The sequence below is a fragment of the Tinamus guttatus genome, unplaced genomic scaffold, assembly GCF_059628265.1.
Source record: "Tinamus guttatus ecotype Peru unplaced genomic scaffold, ASM5962826v1 Tinamus_guttatus_pri_ptg000070l, whole genome shotgun sequence".
NCBI lineage: Eukaryota > Metazoa > Chordata > Aves > Tinamiformes > Tinamidae > Tinamus > Tinamus guttatus.
In genome coordinates, this window is record NW_028288604.1 from 3,228,931 (window position 1) to 3,252,446 (window position 23,516).

Consider the following 23,516-nt stretch of genomic DNA (forward strand, 5'->3'; position numbering starts at 1 on the left):
GCAATTATATCACATTACTGCATGTGCCAGTGGAAGACTTTCTACTATATAACTGTATAGACAAACTATATATGAAGTGACAACACATGTAAGTTGCATCTGATTTTTTTTTTAAATATAGCTATAATTTACAATCCTTGGCATGGTGATGGAAGGAAAAATCCTTGGGCTTTTCCAGAGGTAATAACATGGCTGGGCTACTTTTAATATCATCAGTCATTATTCAGAAATGTACATAGCAAGTATAAAGTTGCACAGTAGGCTTTACTGAATATATTATTGAATTCATAAAGAAGAGTAGGACAAGGTATGGGGAAATGGTTGGATGTTCTGGCCCATTTGAATGTAAAAAGTTCTCCCTTATCTTTTCATTTTGTTTAAAGAGGAAATTTGTTAACAAAAAAAAAAACAAATTAAAAAATCTATCCATAACATTTGTCAATAATGATTGTGACTGAAGAGAAAGACTGTGGCTTTACTGGAAAATTAGTCACCATGACAGACTAATACAGCTCCCATTTCTAACAAAAAATGTATCGTGTATTTAAGCTAAAGGAGGCATATTTACATTGATTATAAAATGTTTAAACTTGACATGGATGTTTAAGAATAAAATCAGTCAAGTGATATGTTTTGAAACATAGATTCATAAGATTCTCTAAAAAAAAAAGGGAAAAATTACTCTCTTGTGGTTACACATGCAACCACAGTGAAATATAAGAGGATTTATGCATATGCTCGAGAAAGGTGAAGCTTATACTTTCTCCTTATATATTTTAAATTAGTAGTTATATGCTTTTGCTTGAGCAATTTGACTTATCTTAAAGTTTAACACATTTCATTTTAAAGAGATCAGTGTTTGCTAACCTGTAATTTTCATGTCTTTTCTTTGCCAATTAATATAAAATTATTGTCCTACATACTAAATTAGCAAATATATACTTAATATGCCATGCCTATAGCATACAACATTTCTGTTCTTCTAAGAGGTAAGATGTTCCCAGGAATTTGATTACAGACAGAAGATGTTTAAGCAGTAGATTCATCCAGCAGTGGAAATCTGTCACTAATGTCAGTGTGTTGTGTCAGGTACATTGGTCTTCATTATAGAACTGACTTTTCAGGGACATAACAGTACTGATGTCCTCTGTACTCATGCAGCACCTTCAGGGTTACCTTTCACAGGCGCCTCTATACTGATGACATCAGTGTGAATGTTTAACTATTCCTCTTTGTTACTGTTTTCTAAATATAGGGCCAGTCTTAACCATATCTAAGGAGCTCTCTCAACATAGCAACAGAATCGTTTCAGACGTGTCTGGCTTAAGAGCTGTCTTCAAACTGCATTATAATGGGCCTTCATACAGACTATCACGCAACATGCTATATAAAGTTATTTGCAAACTCTCAGCAGTAGCACTGTGAAATTTGCTTAAAATTGCTGCTCTCCAAAGCTTGTGCATTTTTTACAATGAACACAGAACATACATAGAATAAAAGCACACTTCCATCTGTCAGTCTCTTTCCCTATATATATATATATATATGTTATATATATATATATATATAATGTTATTCCGTCATTAGGTGATTTTAAAAATAAATAAATATATATATACACATGTATATATATATGTATTTTACATATATATATTTATGTACTTTAAGGGTTGTTCTCCACTACTGGTACAGTTCCCTTTTAAGCATTCCCTTTTCCATTCTCTCACAGAAATACCTCCAGGCAAAGCAAAGCGTAAGGGGGGAAAAAGGTTTAAGGAGCAAAAAGCCACAATTCTCAATTATTTTAAATGCTGTTGCTCGGGTTTATGGTGAGGCAATGTGCTCTGCAGCTGAGTCCAAAAAGATTGAAAAAAGAGACAATAAGGCAACAACTGGCTTAGTGCTGTTGCCACCTTAAAAACATTTGTCCTTTGAAAATAAATGTAAAGAATTTGCTCCATCATTGCTCCAAGAATACCTATCTAATTCCTTTCATTAATTTCCTGGAGGAAAGGTAAGTAAAATCATTAGAATCCAAACCACACTCGATGGCACAAATGTTCTATGCTCGTGCTAATGTGCATCAGAAATGGCTCTTACATTCGTGTTTTCTGCAGTCTGAACTGCACTTTTGATGTGCTGTCGCAGCTGGATGTAGTGTTACCAGTTGGCACTGCTGCTCAGAGAACTGATTTTTCAAGTATATTTTCAGGGACACCCACAAATTTTTTAATGTCCCTTCCCACAGGTCCTGTAGCCTATTTTTTATGTATATACATATAAAATTAAGGAAAGTAAAGATTAACTACAAAAAGTATGGAAATAAACCAACTATTAGAATAACTTGCAGTTACCACTATCCATGTAGTACTGTATATAGAGGTAAAAAAGTATTCCAGTTGCACATTGCACAACTTCTCTATCTGTTTTTAATTTCTAAAATCTTGCTTTAAAACTTGCTTAAATTTTTCTTTGCAATTCCAACCCTAATCTAGTTTCTGAGAAAAATTACATACATCAGAACTAGTGAGAAGGTAAGCGAATGTCAAAGTCTAAAATGTTTTGGGACTGACTAAACAAAACGATACATGCACAATCTAGAGCACTTATATTTGTTCATTTAGAATTTCCTTTAATAATTAGGCTAAAAAAGGAGGAGAGGGAAGTATTTTTCCTAGTAGTTTAGCTGGGTAAAACAAACTTAAAATGTATATTAAATGTTGCTAGATTTCATCATTATTTTCCTAATGACATATATGGCTATGAAAACAAAACAAACAAACAGATAATGATATTTTCAAGCACTGAATATCTTCCTAAATGTACTCAATAAATAGAATTTTAAAAATTAATTATATTGTTAACGAATGCAGTAAAAAATTATGAACTTATTATGGGAGAGAGAAAAATGGAGATGTATATTCTACATGTTTGACAGAGAGGTGGAGAGGCGGGAGGGGAGGAAGTGATTTATTTTTATTCTATCGCAAATTAATATTATAAAGAGAAGGAAGGAAGGAAGGAAGGAAGGAAGGAAGGAAGGAAGGAAGGAAGGAAGGAAGGAAGGAAGGAAGGAAGGAAGGAAGGAAGGAAGGAAGGAAGGAAGGAAGGAAGGAAGGAAGGAAGGAAGGAAGGAAGGAAGGAAGGAAGGAAGGAAGGAAGGAAGGAAGGAAGGAAGGAAGGAAGGAAGGAAGGAAGGAAGGAAGGAAGGAAGGAAGGAAGGAAGGAAGGAAGGAAGGAAGGAAGAGAGAAAAATTCAGAGTCCATTCCATAGTTTTTCTTTTCTACTTCAGGTTTGCTTCATGCTTGAACTGTTCTTTATTTCAACAGCCACATTATTCACAAACACTAAAACTGGTCCATTTCCATATATATGTGTATATATATATATACATATATATATATATATGTACACGTATTTTCCTCTCACCAGCTATGTCTACATCTCTTTCCACAGCCCTTTCCAGTTAGCTAAACCCTCCTTCACCAAAAATATTCAGGAACTACAGAGCTGCATAGTCTTTGTTATCATCATCTGCTAAAATGTCATATAAATTTCACCATGTTTCTGTCTTGTTTGTTTAAATTCCTCAAAAAAATCCCATTTTTTGTCTTACCCAGAAGCACAGTATCAGTATTTTTACTAGTATTCAGAGTCTACTGAATGCAATAGAAAGAATTTTATCTGACCTTCGATATTCAGATTGTGTTATATGATTTGTACCTTATATATGAGTCCTCATTCAATTTTTATTAACATCTATCTCACATACTCATACACACAAATACTCAAAACTGGTACAAAACTTAGCAAATAGTTTAATGAAAACCAAACACAGTTATTCAAGAGAGATTTATTGAATGTAGCTTTAAATACTATTGACATCTACATCTGAGCTAATCGCTCTGGGCTACCTTGACTGCCAGGGAAGAGAAATTGAAATACCTTCTGGGGTGTAATTCATCTCAACCAAAAGTAGACTTCTAACATAGGTCATACCAATTGCACCCTAAATGCACCTATTTCTCCTTTTGACTACAAAAGGAGCCCAATGTGACTCACAGCTAAGCTGTACATGACTGAAATCAGGTGAAATGCTTCTCATCATTCATTATCAAACCCCATGTTGACTACAAGAGTCACAAATGTTTTCTGAATATCAATTTGTCAATAATCTTATTTCTGTCTTGACACATTACTTCACGCAATTCAAGTAATCCATAATTTCTTAGTGAGAATTTAAGAAAACATTTCAAAGGGCTGCACTTTTACAATAGCTAGGAGAGGAGTTTTTTTTTTTTTTTTTTTTTTTTCTTCCATGCTCTTCTTCCCACTGTCTCCCCCCTTCCCCACTCTGTTATTAGTTTCTAAACTCTAGGGTCAAGAAATCGGCCTCTGGGTTAATTTTACTCCTTCTGTAGTGTACACATACATAAATTCCTGGGTATTAGCTCTTTAAAAACATTCACTCATAGAAACATGAACAGTTGAGTATTAAACACTTGATCAATACAAGAGTTTCAGAGGAGAAAGTAGTGTTAAAAGTTTATTCATTCTGTTCACTCTTTAGAGATGATTAACTGTCTTTATTATATTAAAGCAAACCCAAAGCCATCTGCCAAAGGCGATTGTGTCCAAGCACTGAAACCATTTCATGTGAAAACTCATTTTCAGGCTCCTAATTATTTTTCATTATAGTGGCAGTGTGGAATAGATTGGAATTGGACAGTAATTGCCAGGTCTGAGCAGTGTGGACCATTGCAATGTATCAGTTTAGATGAAGTGTGACAAGGATACATCTAGCTACTATACAACTTCCATTAAGTAACTTCCCTGTCCCTGATCATGTAACACTTCATAGAATGTGGTCAGCACAAGGTCATAATAACGGCTTTCTCTCTGACTTCAAGTATTTTGTACACGCACAAGCTGTTAACCCCCTCTGTTAGAATCGTTCTAACAATGTCCAGTTATTACAGTTGTCAAGGATATTTACAGTATTTCTCCAGAGGGGATAGGAGAACTTTAAAAGGTTACAGAGCTTATATATGTACATTTTATTGCTTCACGATGCCAAAATATCCTGGAATTAAGAAACAAATTACTCAGAAAGTAATAAATGCTTTCCAAAGCACTACATGTTTTAGGCACTGAAGCATAAACTGAAAAAGGAATGATCTTAGGTTCCAGCTCTTATTTTATAGACATATCTTCCAGCAAAACTCTTTTATCTCATATTTCACTTTCATATTCACATTTCATATTTCATATTCATTTTTAATTCACTTCTCCCCTTTGCTCCCTCTTTCTCTTTCCCTTCCCAAAACAAAGGGTAAGAACTTGATCTGACCATCTGTAAAGAAAATAATAATCACACAGATTTCACTAGTCTTTCACATCATGTCCTTAATACTTTCTGCTTTGACCTACTTATCTCAGATAAACTTTTAGCTCTAATGCTTTCCTTGCTAATTTTGGCATATGTGACATGATTACCTTTTGCAGCTCTTTTTTTTTTTTTAATTATTATTTTTAATTTTTATTATTTATTTATTTATTTATTTTAGAAAAGCTTATTCTCAATTTTGTGCATCTCTTCTTCCAAAGAAGAGCTTCCCTTACGGTCTTCCCTTATTGTCTAAGGAAGAACAACTGATGCAAGCAACACAGGTTAATGACCAGTTTTAAAAATACCCTTTTTTTTTTTTTTCCTCCTTACTTTTGCAATGGGATGGCAGCATCTTTTGGCAGCAGCCGCACTAAGGAGAATATTGGCTGTCCCTTCCACCTGCGATGCCAAACACTATAATTTTGACTCCATGGCAGATATTCAATCACATAAAGCTCCTTTTCAAAAGGTGAGTCCAAAGTTCATCTTATCTCTTCTTATGCACCTAATCTGTACTTTCCACTCATTGAAAATGTGTATCTCAATGTGTGAAGAATTTGTACTATATTCAAAAATGTGTCATAACACCAGCTTAGCTGTTTCTCAGCAGGATAGTATACTGTAGAGACACTCACTATTAGATTGAGTGTGTTCTCTTATCATAGGACACTGTTGTTCAGCATTTCAAAAGCTGTGTAAAATGCCAGTTCAAGCACAGTATGATTAAAAAGAATATTGATTTTATCTTCTGCAAACAGTGATCTTCCAAAATTCCAAGAATGACAATATATCACTTTGTTTTTCAATGCCATTCACAGCAGACACATTTTTAAAAAATAAAAAGAAGAAGAAAAAGTGTCATTAATGAAGTCATCTGTCACCAGTGAACCTGTAAATTGAATCACTTTAATGTTCTGGAAGGGCAAGGAATTCATAACAAAGCATGCTAAAATTAGTTGTTTGATTCTCCCTCACAAAGATATTTGAACCATTTAATTTAACTATAGTAGTGTTTTCTGCTTTTGCCTTTGGTAGAAGTGAAACTTTGGCAGAACAAAACAAACAAACAACAACAAAAATCTTTAGCACTATCAAACTAAAAATCAATCATATTTTATGCACAACTCCAAATAATAACATCTATTTATAGAGAAAGCTTATGTCACAAGTCACTATTTAGGAAAGATGACTACCTGAACTGATCTGATGACTGATTCCTGCTTTTCCATACAGTGATTTGCCTTGCATTGAGGAGACACAACTAACCTGTATGTTCTATGAAATAAATAGGCTATGTTACTGCTCTTGCTGCCTGAAGAGCGCATGCCTGCTCATCTCTGTGTTCTGCTTTCAGGGCAGAAACACAGTGGAGGTATACACGTAGTAATTTCACAAACATCAGTCTTAGACATATTGCACTTCTAAAATATCATCCACATAAGATGCATCCTTACCATCTGTGTCTACAAATTCTTTGTTTATTGGTCTGAAATAAAACAGTTCTGGCCTCCTAAGAGTGGTATAAACCACTTTACAAGTCTGGAAACAGGTCTTTTGTATTCCCAACTTTCTTATTACAGGTTGGGAAAGGTGTCTCTAGGATGTTGTATTTGAGGCAGCAAGCTGAGACTGTCTTCATCCAGCCTTGCCATGCTGTACAGCATAGAGAAGATAGGGTCAAGCGGTCTATGCAAATTGTGCATGTCAGCCCATGGGTGCACCAGGGTAAAAGCAGACTCATGAAGCTGCTGTGGGGTCTTGGCATCTCCACGTGCTGAGCTTTAGCCAATATGGAATGGATGGCCTGAGCTGGACTTCCATCTCTTTATTTCATCTTTCATCCACATTGTCCAAAAGTCTCCTTGGTTCAGGGTGTTCACTAAAGCCTATATCATACCAGAGTCTGCATCTTAGGAGTGTGCACAAAAGGTTGGGATGTGAATAAGGATGACATGAACGCTTGATAAACAAAGGAGATGGAGGTTCGATAAACGGCCTGACAGTGCTGGAAATGCAGACAAGTCAGAGGTAGCAATAATATTATAGAAATCTGTTGTAGGTGGACACAGGGGCACATATAACTGACATGTGTCTTGGCACGGACTGATCTTTATTCTTGTCAAAGTGTGAAAAATGATTTGAATACAACTGCCGGGTTTAATCTAGGGTCTGTTCTGTGGAGACTTGTGGTCCCAATAAGATGTCTAGACTAGATGATCTCCAGAGATCTCTTCCAACCTCAACCATTCTCTGATTCTGCCCCCTTTAAACATGAACTAAGCAAAGGCTTCCGCAAGTACAAAAGATATAAGCAAATATGTCCAACAAATCTTAGTTATTTTAGTACGAGATGCTACTTTTATTTTTATTTTTTTTGAAACTTTCCCTACATCTAAAACAAGGGTAATTCTTAATGATATTTTAAATGCACATAGGTATTCTTGCAAATTTTGGAAAATTAAATTAAAATAACATTTAAGAGAATATTTTAGCATGGGATTCTAAAGACATTGCAAATTAGAAATTATATTATTTTTTTCTTGGAAAATTAGATCACATTAACATGAGTTAATTTAATTCACAATTCACTAACATGCTGTAATAGTTAGAAAACCAATTATTTTACCTAGAGATACATTACAGGAATAGTATATTGACTTCACTGCCTGGCTTCAATGTAATTAGGATTTTTCCCCTCAAAATGTGCTAAGTATTTGACTTTGTAATTGTAGTCCAGTGTGGAAGCTAATGTTTAACAGGACCCAAATACACATTCTTTGTAAGATGGTGTATCCTAAAATCTACCCTACTCATTCAGAGCTGCAACATATGTACTATTATTCTGTCATAATGTTAACTGGTCAAAGGATGTTACTTTGAACCATGAAAATTGATTGAGCTTGAAACTTTATTCTCAGTTATATAAATTGTTCTGTTACTGCTAGAATCAACTCCTCTCGGAATTGCATAAATCTGTATATAGCAGAAATGGAGGATAATCATTAAAAAATCACATTTTCAACAATCCAGATTGTCCTGAGAAATGCCTTTGCATTTTATTGAAAATGTTTAAGAAAGTTAACTCTATGTTTTTTCAGTGATAGAAGGAAAATGTCTAATATAGATTTCAAAACCTGTTTTTCAGTTCGTCATTTTTAATGCACAATGTTAAGTTTTAGGGTTGGTGATGTTGCATATCAGTACGCCAATGCTGTGTGGTAATTTTTAAGAGCCAGTGTCTGAAAAAAATAAATAAAATAAAAAAATAAATTTCTCTGCAGTGCATATATCATATGTGTTAGTCATGTAAGTGAAACATGTGACTCACAGGATCATACCTTTTTTTTTTTTTTTTTTTTTTTGAATATTATTTGACATATTGAACAATACTTTGCATAGTCATTCTTTTCTATCTTTTCCCAAACAGGTTAAATGGGAAAGGTAAAAAAGAAAGGGAAAATAAAAGAAAATCAGTTAAGACCTTTGAAGTATCAGGTCACTATTCGAGTGTAAGTTCTAAATATGTTTATTGCCAGTATCAATGTAAATTGATGTGAATGTAAACATTTCACATGTTTATATACCAAAGATGAAAAAAAAAAGTTCCAAACTTCCCCTACACACACACACACATTTTTCATTTTCTCACAGAACCACCATTATATTCATGAGCAGTTTAGTATGTTAAGGACACACAGTATCAGGTCATATTGTTCATTAGGGTGCTTGTCACCCTTAGCACGTATTATTCAAAATTTTAAATTGAATAAATGTTCACTTGGGCTTATACTTATATCTGCAGTGAAAGTGAAAAAGTTAAGCTATGAGCATTTTCTAAAAATCCACCAATCAAGTGCAAATGCCTAGTACTTGTGAAGGACATGGAATATTATGTTTTTTTTTTTTTTTTTTTTTTTTTTTTCTCTTCAGCACAATGTATTACAAATAATTTTCCCAGTGTCTAGTAATTAATGTCCTACTTTTCAGGCTAAGGGCTTTTTATCAGGCTAGAGATTATCTACTGAGATAGATCTACACCTTCTCTGTCTTGCAGTCAGCGTACACTGGATTAGAGCAAGTAAGACTGAAGTCCCAGGGTGGTGGGAAAACAAGGAGGGAAATTGTGCAGACAAGATGAGCAGACTTTATTTCATAAGTAGTCATTTTTAGGGCACAATTCATCTGTTCTGTTTTAGACATATACATTACAGTGTAATAAATTGCACACCAGAAGCACCTATTTCTCACCCTTGACTATAAAACTGTTTAGGAAGACTAGCTTAAATACAGCTATCTGTGCTTTGGTCATCTAAACTCATATATAAAAGACAAAAAAAAAAAAAAAGGAAAAGAAGGAAAAGCACTATCTGCACTTTATCTAGAAGCTAAAGCACTCAGCAAGAAGTCCAGAGTCCATTATCCCCCAAAACACTTTATGTTAAATAGGTGTTATTATAAACTACGTAATCTGGTGAGAATTCGTTAAAAGTTTTTTTTTTTTTTTTTTTTTTCCCCCCACAAAATATATCCATGGAAAGGTAAGGGGGCAGTCTGGTAATATTTATATACTTTTTTCTGTAGATGGGGAGGAAACAATATACAAACTGCTAGGAGAGCTAAGAAACAATGGAAATGAAGACTAACCTTTTTCTGGGCTCAGAGTAATTGCTGGTTAGTGAAAAATTATTGCAGGTTAAATTTTAGTATTCATTTTGAAGAAGCAGCAGACGGTTCCCAGGGAGGCATCAGAGATACCAATAGTGATTTGAGCTTTGACAAAAGTCACCCATTTCTACAACTTGAAAATTTCAACGTTTGCCTGCAGTGTAGCAATGCATACTTCAGGAGGAGAAAATGAAGGGGATTAAAAAGGGAAGATATTTGTTCAGAATGCCAACAAAGAACATTTAAGAGCAATAGCAGTGGTTTTTTGCTTGAACAGGCAAAGTGCTATAGGGACCATAAGGCAAAGGGGAAAAGTATTCCAGGCAATGAATAGAATGAAATTATACAGAGACCTGGTTAAAATATTTTGAATCCTCAAATTATGAACAATCTCTACTTTTGAACAGAATGTCAGGAGTAGATAGAGCAGATGCTAGAGGAAGAAGAAAAAACATTTGTTTCAGAAAGTGGTGGTGAAATGGAGATTTTTCCCAATCTTTAACATATTATGCAATGCTTCATGGGCTTGGGCCCTTTACTCTTTTTTTAAATATCTCAATCTCCACATTTTTTAATATGTCTTTTCATATTTAACCAGTGGGTAGTTTAGATACAGGTCTCATTTTATTTCTGCATTTTTGTAAGTTTACCTATAAATTCTGAATACATAGTAAATAAATGATAAAATGTTTATTTTGCATACTTCCACAAATACTTCCAGAGATAGGCACAATGCTGTCAGAAGTTCAACCCAAAGTGTTTATCACACTGTTTATTAAACATAGCCACATTACAACTTCATTATTTTAAACACAAGAAGTAGAAAGGAAGAAAATTGTTTCTGTCTCTATATAAAATACAATTTTATAAGAAAGTTCTGGTTATTATTCGTTCAAAACCAATTTGACCCTATGCTGACAAATAACCTTGCATTATGCATTACTCTAAATGATTTCTCTCTCTGTGCTGGAAGATCAGGGCTTCAAAGTCCTTTATTAAACAATACCAACTGGGAGTCTGATGTACTCCTGCACATGTGTTATAAACAGATTGTATTTTCATTTTTAAATGTGACATTATTGCAAGAGTTATACTAACATCCATACTTCATGTTTATTACTGCCTGCATAAATTTTAATTAGGAAGCTCTGTGAAACTACAGTATAGGCAGAGTAACAATAAAATACCTGTTAATGTAATCATAACCAAATTATCTCCTTTAATGAAATTAATCTGTCAATATTTGAAAAACAAAACCAAACAAATAAAAAACCCCAAGAATCTCTTCAAAATTGTAGGAAGTTCCTCCCAAAACTTCTTGACTTCTGTAAGGGAGTCCTATTCCTCAATACCTAAAGGTAAATCAAAGCTATTGCCTTTACACTTAATCTAGCTGTTCAGTGGCAAGTGGAAGGCATGTTTCAGAGCTGCAGGAGGTGAACTGCCCATTCTGGTCTTCATTAACCAGGATGTCTGACCACAAGGTAATGAGGTAATGCACTGTCAGTTGCTGATGACAAAAAAAAAAAAAAAAAAAAAAAAAAAAAGAGCAGACACATAGTATGGGGAGAGATCCCAGGAAGGATCTTCACAAGCAAAAGCAGAGATGTAAATGAGTTATTCAGAGACTCCAAAGAAGTACTGCCTTGCAAGTTTCGATAGATTGTAACTGTGGTGGTATTGCATTAGTTTTACCTTCTCTCTTTAGAAAATTAGAACAGTGAACTTTGAGGATGGTTATATTGTATAGTTAAATTTTGAGCTGTATTTTATTATACTTTGTTTCCCATTTCATTAGGTTAATATCACATTTTTGAAGATATTATTCAGTTTAAATCTGCAAGGTAACTTAACAACAGTTCACTTGCTTCTCTGTCACTCTCAGTAATGTTTCTTTTTATAGAGTTGCAAAAAAAATTCTTGTTATGGCACTACAATATATATTTTAGTAAGGTTATTTATATTTATACCTCACATATTTCTAACATTCTTACAGACAGTAGACTAGCATGATTAGGGCAAAATATGAGACTAAATTTCTGTTTGCATTTCTACTATCAGTTATCTGGAAATTCACTTCCTCTGCCTTGGGTCCCATTTTGTCAGGCACCGCCTTTTGCAAAATGTGCATAAAGTTCAGTTTCTTCTTAAACATATTGCTGACTAAGAACATAATCAACTTCTATATTTTGACCTGTTATAATAATGGGAAGGACTTGCAAAAGTCTCCTTAAAATAGAATCTTAGAGGGCCTTTTCCAGGCAAATAGAAAACTGTGTCCTCAATGAATACGCACATTTCTTTCATCATGTTCTGTAGTCCATTGAGGCTTAAAATATTCATCTCATAAATCATGATCAAAACTGAGTACATTTGATTACAGGAACCTGAAACTTTTTTAAGGTTGGAACCAGTGGGAATCCTATTTCCTACTGACTTAAACCTGGTGACATTGAAGTCTATCCTTATGAAGGAGAATGTTTCATAAAGGCAGTGTCCAGAAATGACTCTCTGCATTGGGCAGGTCTTCAATGTATAGTCATAACCTTTTTTATAGTCAGTTATTTACACTTTTGTGTAAATGAAAATTAAATTATTGGTTGAATTTTACAGTTTTATGAAAAACAGGCAAGTAGAAAAAGGGAAAAAATAACATAGCAAATTAGATATACGAATCTCCTACTTGTCTCACTCCTTTACAACATAAATCCCTTTCTCTAAGAGAATTTTTTATTTCCTTTTTCTCAAAGATCATTGTGATGAGGTTAAAACTTTTGGGTAATTGTTACACATGGACTATACTACAACAGAGGACAAATTCACACAATTTATAAGCTTCTAAGACATAATTCCAGCTATTTTTTGTCTTGTATTTTGACTATTTTAGAAAGTGTTTTCTATTTCCACTTATGTGTCTTCACATGTCCTTTCTTAAGAGCCTTTTGCTCTCTAAGGGTTACACAAATCACTTCCCTGCCTCTGTGGTGTAAGCACCACACATTGTAATTGTGTTGTTTGGCCTCAGAGAAATTGGTGTGACTAACTATGCTGATGGATCTTTGAATTGTTTGATTTGTAAAGTTCAGGATTTTAGAGATTAGTGTTAAACTCTTGTGTTGTTATTAGTGTAATCAGTCCAACAACGACAACACAAAAAAAAAAAATGGAGATCATGAAATCTGGCAACATTTCAAAACAAATTATGGCACCTTAATAATCCTTTGCGCTGATGCAGGATTGCTGAGTTTCTTAACTAACTTCTTTTAATATGAACAAGTATATAACATTCATGCAATAGGAATTACATTTTGATGCTATTTAAAAGTGGGATTAAACCTACAAATGAGCAATGCCGAAGTCTATTTTCAATGTCTAGATTGGCTGGCAAGCCATACAACTTTCATAGAATCATAGAATCATAAAGTTTGGAAGGGACCTTTGGAGATCATCTAATTCCCAAGACCCACACGCAGGGTCATATAGAGCATGCTACCTTCTCAAATAAAGCAGAAATATTCTTAATTTTTTCAAGTGGCAAGAAATTTTCCAGGACACTTCGAAGAGAAGCTGATGAAGAATAAGTATGAATCTTACTGTTCACAATTTCAGTTGTCTCACTAAAGAAGGTAAAGCTAAACTTCACTGATGCTTTATCTTGTTTTTCCTTTTCCTCTTTGTTTATATAATAACACTCTTTGAAGAAGGGGTAATTACATACTGTAAATTATTGAAAAATAACTTACTAGCTCTCTTACTGACAGGTAAAATCTTTGTTAAGTGAACCTTTCTTCAATATACTTGTAGATTTTAATTTCTTTTCCTCTTTTCCTAAGCACGTAGCAGAAAGACTGAGAAGTTGGTAGACTTTCTCTCTTTATTATTATTATTTTTTTTTATGTTGAGAAGAATATTTTAGTAACACGATAATGGCAATGCCTCTGCATTTATGGTACATTTTTATCCCTAGGTGACAGTGCTTATTTACAGAAAGGGTGTTCAAGGGATTGATTCATGTCCCCAGAAAGTTGCAACTACTGCTGGTATGAGAAGAATTTAAGCTACGGCTGTCTGTGAGTTCCTAAAGGTTCTGTTTCTTTACCTCTTTCTTTCTCTTTTCTTTCTCCTTTCTTTCTCTTTTCTTTCTTCTTACCTTTCTTTCTCTCTCTTATTCTCAAACTCCTTTGGTAGTGGTCATAGGCAGATATTTCATAAAATGTGTTCTGAAATTTAATTTTCTCTTGCATATCTGTTGTCTAAATTGAGGCCTTTTTCTTTTTTTTTCTTATTATTTTTTTCTTTTTCTTTTTTCTTTTTTTTTCACTGGCCTGAACTGTAGATAATACCAGCTAGTTAGGATTGTCCTAAGTGTATTTATGCTGTTTATGGCCACCCTACATGCAAATGGTTATCCTTACACATACATTCTTAATGAAGATACTTCAGACTTCTAATAAAAACACAACAAAGCCAATCTATTCTTCAAAGCAGCAGTCTAACAGAAAGGGCCAAATTTATACTTGACATAATTGGTGCAGTAACTTAATAACAAATAGCTACATAATCCTGGGATGCTGTATTAACTGTATTCAGCTTGTTAACTGCTAACTCTCTTATCTCGGCTCTTCAGGGCAAAGGCATTGACAATATTTTAGTCATGAATGAAAAATGGTGTCAAAAATAAGAGAAAAAGATGGATAAGGATGTTTGGATACTCTTACCTAAAAATACTCCTTGTTCTTATCTCATAATAATGCTTAAATGGTTAAACAGACACCACCAGTATACATTTCAACACTTAAGGCTAATTGCTCAATAAATAAAGGTGTAAATACTGAAATAAGTTTTTACACACCTAGTACTTCTGTGACTAAGTCTTTAGCAGGAACATTAAAAATAGATAATGAATTTATATAAAGCATCTTTCAACGGCAAAATTAGTTCAGACTAGCACTTTTTCTTTCTGTGTATCCCGCATCACAACTGAAATGAAAGCTTACAGTTCTGAGCAGAGCAGTACAAATTATACAGAGAGATCTAATTCCCATTTCTCAAATAAAAATGTGCATTGTCGTTCAGAAATTTAATTCTTATGACTATGTATACAGATACAGTAAATCGGATTCCAAATTGTGTGAATGAGGCAGTTTTGAATGGCAATATTAAAAAAGGATAATAAAAGAGTAATAAGACAATAAATTAATGTTTACTACAGCAGCATACTATAACTTCTTTAAAGAATTGCATCTCTCAAAGTAGAAAGACAACAAGAATGTTAGGCTTATTTAGACTTTCAACCATCATAAACATACATCATTAGACTTAGCCAATCAGGGAAAAAAAAAGTAAATTAAATATAATGTGGATTCAACATATGAGAAGTTCCATGAATATCTTATTAAAATTCAACATTTGAAATTCCCTATTTTTACTGCCTGTTTAGCCTTTAAAGCAAGCTGCTGGTGCTCAGATTTTCAACCCAGGTCTTTTAACATGATGTGAATTCTCCCAGGAGACCTTTTCCTCACTGCCCTCAGGGCAAAACAGATGTCAACCTGTGTCTCACTGCAGTCTCTCTGCCAGTGGCTCAGTAGATCAAAGGTTCCCCAGTAGGCAAACTGCTTTCTGTAATGAAATAACCTGATTCCAGATACAGCCTATTGTATTCCTGGTATTCACCAGACAGTGGTATACCTGGTGCCCTGTCTACACTGAAGTAGAACAAGTTCATGTTGTGCAGCTAGCAATAGCACCTTTCACATAAATTCTTTCACTTTCTAACAATATTCATTTTTGGTAGAACTTGTTTTGTTTCATTTTCATTGAAATGCAGTCCCATTTACCTGTAGTTGCAGACGTTCATGTGGGCTGATCAGTTACAATTTCCATCAATAATTAGATCTTATGGTGATGTGTTTCGTATGTTCCTAGATGGGAGAGATCAGAACTAGATTTCTCTACATAGTGTTTATGAGGGGAGCACTTGTATTCTGCCTCAAGAAATTTTTCTTCACTGACATTGTCCCCTTTTTTTTGGTGTATTTTTGTTTTTGTCCCAGTCAGACTAGCTATTCTGCACACTGAACAGGCAAAGGGACCTCACATATGTTCCCAGGTGGCCTCTGAGGTAAGCTTGTTTGGCTGTGCAAGATGAATTCTAGTAAGGGAGAAGGAAGAAAAAAGTAATAGCTGTGCCTAGTCAGCACACCTTAAATAAAATTCTGATGCCTAATTCAGCAAAATAATGAATTAAAACACAAAATCACTGATTCTTATAGAAACTTGGTGGGATGAAAGATCAAATTAAGCAGTTGCACAATTATATTTTCCACAGAGCCCGAGGTAGGTAGCAGGGTAAGTATCTCTCAGAGATATTATTTCAGCCTCTGCCAACTCAGACCAGACCAGCAACCAGTTACATTAAAATTCACAGGTGTGAAGTTATCACTTCTGCCAGAAAAGAAAATAAATTATTTTTCCTGTGAAACAGTGGATTAGTTTAAAATAAAAGCTAAGATCGTAGAACATAGTTTAGAACCAAATGAAGTCCCTGGCAATTTTATGACTGTCAAATTAAACAGTCCAGGAGCAAAATGATGCTACTTCTCCAGATTTCTATGTTTTCTGTTGTTCTATTTTGTTTGTATACAACTGCTTCTTTCTCTCTGTGGAAGTTCTACTTCTGTGTTGTTGGTTAGAGAGACCTGAAAGATATAAGAGAAAGAGGTAAAGAATAAATGAATAAAAACAATAATAAATTACCCCTGCTATTTCCAGGAAGAGATACTCTTGGGTTTGTTTCAGAATGAGACAGATCATATTTGCAGAAGGAAAGAATATATTTATTATTATATTTTTCACTTAATAAATCTTCTATGTTTATTTTCTTTTTTTTCCATTTGGCTCCTTTTCTAAAATATAAGCATGTGATGCTGTGTTTTGTCATATCTCCCACTCAGTTCTTCATCTTCCCTCTCTTTTTTAATACAGGAAAAGACACAACAGTTTTTTTAAACTGATATATATATATATATATTTATGTAAAAATATCTAGTCTCTTCCTCTTTGCCAAACAGATTCATTAGGAATAGACTTGTTTCAGACTTGCTTAGTCATATATCATCAAAGTGATTACTCAAGATTCTGAATAAAATCATGACTTCAGTGTCCATTGGAGCCACTGATTTCACATGAGCCAAAGTTTCACCCATTATCCTTAGGAATATTTTATATTTAGGGCTAGTTAGACTCTAGCCTTTGGTGTCTGGAGCTGCTGCATAAATTGTGGAAATCATGGGCTTGTGTGCTTGAAACTACAGCCGGATTGGGCTGAGTTATTTTTCAATTCTAGTCACTCTACACTTAGAGATGATTATAAATGCTATAAAGCAGGAATTATTTCATTCATTAGTTTGGGGTTCTCTAATGATAGTCTGTGAGGCCATATTAAGGGGTATTAAGTTGCCCTGGGGATAATTCCAGATTCATGCTCAAAAGGATCCCATCACAGAGCAATGACTTCTCTCTCTCCTGGCACATGACTCAAAGAGCAAATGTCAGAAGCAGCTCTTGGCATCCCAACCCCAGGCCTTTTTGGAGTCTGTAGAGAAGCTTCCTTATTGTCTGATCGATCCCTTAGAGCAAGTCCTCCCTTTGACCTGCCCTGATTTCACCTAATCCACATAGTCAAATATATATGATATTTGTTTTATTGTGCTTTCCTGTACAATGTTCATTTATCTTCCTGTATATTAGCAAAAAGAGCATATTTATGCAAACTGACTGTCTGTTTATTCTTTACAGCAGTTCAACTTGAGTCTGTCTCCTGAGTGCCTTTGCCTTAGTACAAGTTTAAATTAATTTAAAATAATGATATGATTTCACAGAAATTCCAATAATTTTTGCCATATAATTTGTTACTGTGCATAAAGGGAATTAATAGTCATTGCTCCTTCAGCAGAATTTCAGATAATAACTTTTGTGGGCTGTAAAATCAGATATTGATGGACTAAAACCTAACTGTGATAACGTCAGGTTGCTAATACTGTTCTTCAGATCAAACAAAACAGAGCCTGTTATCTTGATTTTGCCATGTACGTGGAGTGGCATTATGGGTTATACAAACAGATGATTGAAGGTGAAAAAAAAAAAAAAAAGAGGGTTTTGGACCTGTCCATTTAATGACATGAAGTGCTGACAACCAGAACAAACAGTGAGAAATGCAATGTCAAGGCATCATCTGAAATAAAGTTTCCTAACTTCACTATAGTTGATAGATAGACAACAACGACGTTCTCAAGTGAATGGATGGACCATAGAGACATTATATGATTTATTTTTTTAACACAGTGGATTCCTCTTTTTTTGACACTTACAGTATGTCACTATGGAGTGTTTGAATAAATATAGAAATGCTTAATGAGATGAATATTTTGTTGCTCTTTAATATGACTGTGAATCTTACTCTCTCTGTACTGAAGAGTTTGGGCTGGAATTCATTTTGACAGTGAAAAGGCAGGAGAGAATTCCACAGCATCAAAGGCTCTGAAGTCTGACATTAACAGCATTGTAAATCTGACATGAACAATTTATCAATTTAGCAATGACTTCAGAAGAAAACTTTCCTAAAATGCATTCCTCTGGGTGATATATAACTAGAAAATAATCCTTCAGGTCTCTGCAAAATGTAACCCACCTTACTTGCTTTAGATTACACAGCAGATACTGACATCATCTTTAAACCAGTCAATTGAGAGGGAATTGTGTGACACTAAATTATTTCTTATCCTTAAAAACAGATTGAAGAAACATTAGGGAAAGAACTGATGTATTCTGGTAGATACAAGTTCACTTCTCTTTAGATTTCTACAAGTGACCACTACATTTTGGCGGGATTCTTTTCCTTTTTTTCTGACCTTTTTGTGCTTTTTTTAATGATTATTTCTTCTTTTCCTCCTTTTAAAGGAAATAAATGTCAGCTTCAGCCTTCACCTCAGGGAACTCAGATCACAGTTTAGTAAAGCTTTTTCTAAGAGGCTTAAGGATGTGTTTCCAAGACTGTGCTTAGGAATTAGAGGAGCAGTTGCTTTCTTTTATATGTTGGTTCCTGGGCAACATTCTGGGTATGAAGAAAGCTGCGCGCAAATAGATGGGGTATTGTTCATACACACACACACCTATGCACACTGGAAGATCTAACAAAAATATAGTACAGAAATGCTGAGATTAGGTGCAATAATGCTGAGATTAGGTGCAATAATATATTCTTAAAGCCAGATGAAAATGGTACTAGTTCTTTGTACTCAGGCTTTGCATCAGGCTGCAGATACCTGTTACCATCATTTAGCATATTAAATCTCAGAAGACTAAGACTCCAATGCACAGTAAGACTTAATTTTAAAGTCCCCCTTCAAATGGGAAGTAAAGCTAGATCATCCCCAGAGCCCCTTCCAACCAATATTTCTATAATTTTAGTTCTGTAAAGAGAATATTCCATCTCTGGCTTCCAAATAGATTCCCAGAACCAAGTAAGTTATTTATTATGAACTATAAAGCATTGATATGGAATAAGTGTCACCAAGATATAACATTTAAAAAAATGCCTGTTGTGCCCTTGCAGAAAAGTGCAACCTGTTAGCTTAGAAGTTTCACTGAATTTTGCAACAACTCAGTTTACCTAAGTCAGACTAATGATGCAGATGATAGATGATATGGCAGTTGCCTAACAGATGCTATTCTTAGACTATCATATGTCTGTCATGAAAAACTGTGTGCACATACCACATACAAAGACTTTAAAAAAAATCTCTGAGAATTGCATCTCCTTTGAAAAAATGACCTGCTCAATATTGAGACATCACTGAGACTTTGTCATCAGGGCAAAAATGAAAGATTTTAAGAGAGAGCATACTCCCTAAATCTTGTAACTTCTTGGGAACTTATGATGAGGGATAGGTTTTCACTGAAGGTAGAATTGTTCATTTTCTGGGATCAGACAGTCAGAGAAAAGGGAAAAAAGGTCTTATATTTCTAAACTATGGGCATATTTGGATACTATTTCTACTTGTAATGTATAGACTAAGCCCTTAAAATTAGTATAATGTATATGTATATGTAGTCTCTTATATTCTTAGTGCATTAGAGTTGTATACAATGATTGCATAATAGGGTTTGCATGTTAATACAATATCTATATGTGTTTCTTCTTCCAATACATGGCAGGAGTATTCTTTAAAGACAAATTAGGTAATCAGTGGGATTCCTTCATACACTAATATTTTTTTTTTTACCAAAGTGATGTGTATGACCTTTTAACACAGCTACTAGTGCTCCTGTAAATACTTTCTAGTACTCCTCTGAATACTAGCTAGGTCCACATCATCAACCATTCTGAAATCTAAAACATACTAAGCCCCTCTCCCAGCTGCATGCTGTACCCTCCCAACCTCCAAAATTTTACAATGTCATTTTTCCATCTGCTATAACCCATGTAACAAAATCTGCCTCTATCCATGTCTGATGCTGAGCCGTTACAAGCAAAATCCACTTCTTACAGGAATAAGTTAAATGGGAAATTACAATTGCTTTGAGCAAAAAGATCGATATGAAGACACTAACAGTAGGATTACTTACATTTAGAGATTGCGTAAGAGAAATGATTTGGTGAGAAAGATCAGGTCTCAGTTCCTATCCTTTTGAAATAACTGACAAAAAGTCTGTCTATTTAAACTGGAGACAGAATCAGGCCCTAATATATGTTGCTATAACTCTTCTTAAGACTTTTAATGCTTATATTAGGACCTCAAATGTTGTCTGTCTACCTCAGGAATGCGAAATGTATATTTTTGTAGTGGCTAGATGTATATTTTTGTAGTGGCTAGATGTATATTTCACTGATTTAAAATGTGTTTTGCAAAGCTGTCCTTGTCACTTCAAGACTGATATATTTATATGCACTTTCCAAATTCTGTTTAGATAGCTGCAAGAAAAAACTGTCTGCACTACCACAGCATGTTTATATATCTAGACATGATTCTACTATTGTCACAACTGCAAAAAAGTTCTCTGGTAGGATTATGAAGTATTTTTTTTAAAAAATCAAAACATTACATTGAATTATAAAATAAAATAAAATAAAATAAAATAAAATAAAATAAAATAAAATAAAATAAAATAAAAACAGCAAAAGGCACCAACTATAAATAGAAGGTCCGTAAAGCAACTCCACCGCCATCACCAATAAAGATGACCTAAAAACTTTAAAATATCTGGAATCTTCTTCTATGCCCCATTTTTATACAGAGGGAATAATATTAACTGAAACTTTCATTTCAAGTCCCATTTAAAAATTAGATCTCTTAACAATGTCTAATGAATTTAATACCTCTTCAATAATTTAGAATAAACAAACTTAATAACATAGTTCATCCAGTATCACAAAATAAATATGTCTGATTTTTCTGACATTTAAAATGACTTTTCTCAGTTATCTAATCTTCTTCTCTGACTTAGAGTCTACACCTATTGAAATGGCTCTGGATAGAAAAGATATACCTTTGTTCAATGTCTTAGCAGACTTGATTCTTCACAACAATCCACTTTAGAATAACAAACAGACAATTGCTCAACTTCCTTTTTTTTTTTTTTTTTTTTTTTTGTAAATATGGTATAACAAAAGTGATGTATTAACTATTCAATTGCTCTGAAGGATTTGTGATATTTTATAACGCTTGGTAGTAAACATGAAGTACTTTTCCACAGATAACCCCTGTAAAAGCCAAAAAAAATCACACTTCTCTTGGGAACTTGATGTAGACATAGACACTAACAACAGTTCCAGCAGTTATTCTAGTATCCAATGCTATATCTCTGTTAGCATGACTCATTTTATGGGCCTATAAATCTCAGTGCAAGGAGACCCTGTGTCTGTGTTTTCTTTCCTCATGTATTAATTTGAAAAGGTAGCTCAGACTAGCAAGAATTTGTGAAAAGATCATATTAAATTGCCAGAGATGAGTATCTGTTGAATATAACAAAACATATTAAGGAAAACGAGTGTCATCTAGAAAAAAAAAAAGAGTTGATTGATAGTTTTTTTTTTCACAATGGTTCCTTTCTGTATATAATTCTTCAGATGAAGCACCTACTGCAGCAGGAAACAAACAAAAAACAACAACAACAACAACAAAAAGCAATTTCCTAGCTATACCCCAGTCTCCTGCCATTCATACTATGGACTTTTTCCATTTCTGGTCTGTGCTGTTGCACCTATTTTCCATTATTCCCTAGTTCCTTTTTGTGGTATAGTTCTTCTTTCAAAAGATGAGGTACAATCATCAATTATAAAAATATCTCTGTCTCCACAGTTAAGTTAAAGGGCAAAGGACTGTGGCCTCTGCCACAACTTCTCGTCACAGTTTAGAGTTCTGAGCTTGCCACTCCTGTGATTTTGAGATTGTGCAAAAATATTTCCTTATTATGATCATTTTTGAACGAGAGATTGAAAGTTTTCAGAAGTTTAGAATGACTTTGGTGGAGGCAGGAACAAGCACTGGAATGAAAATATACCTTACAACCTTAGAGGTTTCCTCATTAGTAAGGATTCCTAAAGGGATAAAATATCAGTCTTCACCTTCTGATTCTGCCTCCTGTGGAGTCTACAAAGCCAAAGTGGAAACTTTAATCAACTAAATTTTCATTCTAATCTACATCCCTCTCTCTCTCTCTCTTTTTTTTTTTTTTTTTAAAAAAAGATGAAGCCCAATGAATCCAGAATATGGTAACACAAAAACATAGATCTTAATCTTTTTGTGGCTACCTATAAGGTAAAGTCAGAGAAGAGATTTATGACACTGAGAAGAAATTCATATCTTTCTTTTGAACTGTGTTTTGTTCTTTTTTTTTTTCTGTATGTCCAAAATGATTTTGCAGTTATTTGTCAGCTATTTATTCAACTGCCGATATATTTTATATTTTCTAGCTAAAATGGTTCATGTGAACTTAAAAAAAAAAAAAAAAAAAGGATTTAAAAGAAACAAAAGAATTTCCAGGGCAAAAATTATCTCTCTTTTCCTATATTATTTTAAATTCTAATAGGCATTGTTGGATAAAAAATAAAATAAAATCTCTCCAAAAAGTGGTCCTTGGAAACATTTGTTCTGCTGCTCAATACAAATATATTTAGCAAAATAATATTTACCAAAATGCTTGCAGCCAGTAATTTTTTCTGATGCTGAAAAATACAAAATATTTTGTTGTAGCTCTTGTAACTGTCAAACAAATATGCCATCTGAGAACTCCCCTTGTTGGTCTTCCTAGTCCCTAGTATTACCCTCAGTGGTGTTGGAGGCAGTCGCAATTTTGAAACATGAGTTTAATTCTAATTTCTCTGTTATTATATTGACAGAAGAGCAATAAAAACAAGTCAACTTGGAACCAGCAGTCAACTCATCTGGTAGATTGAAA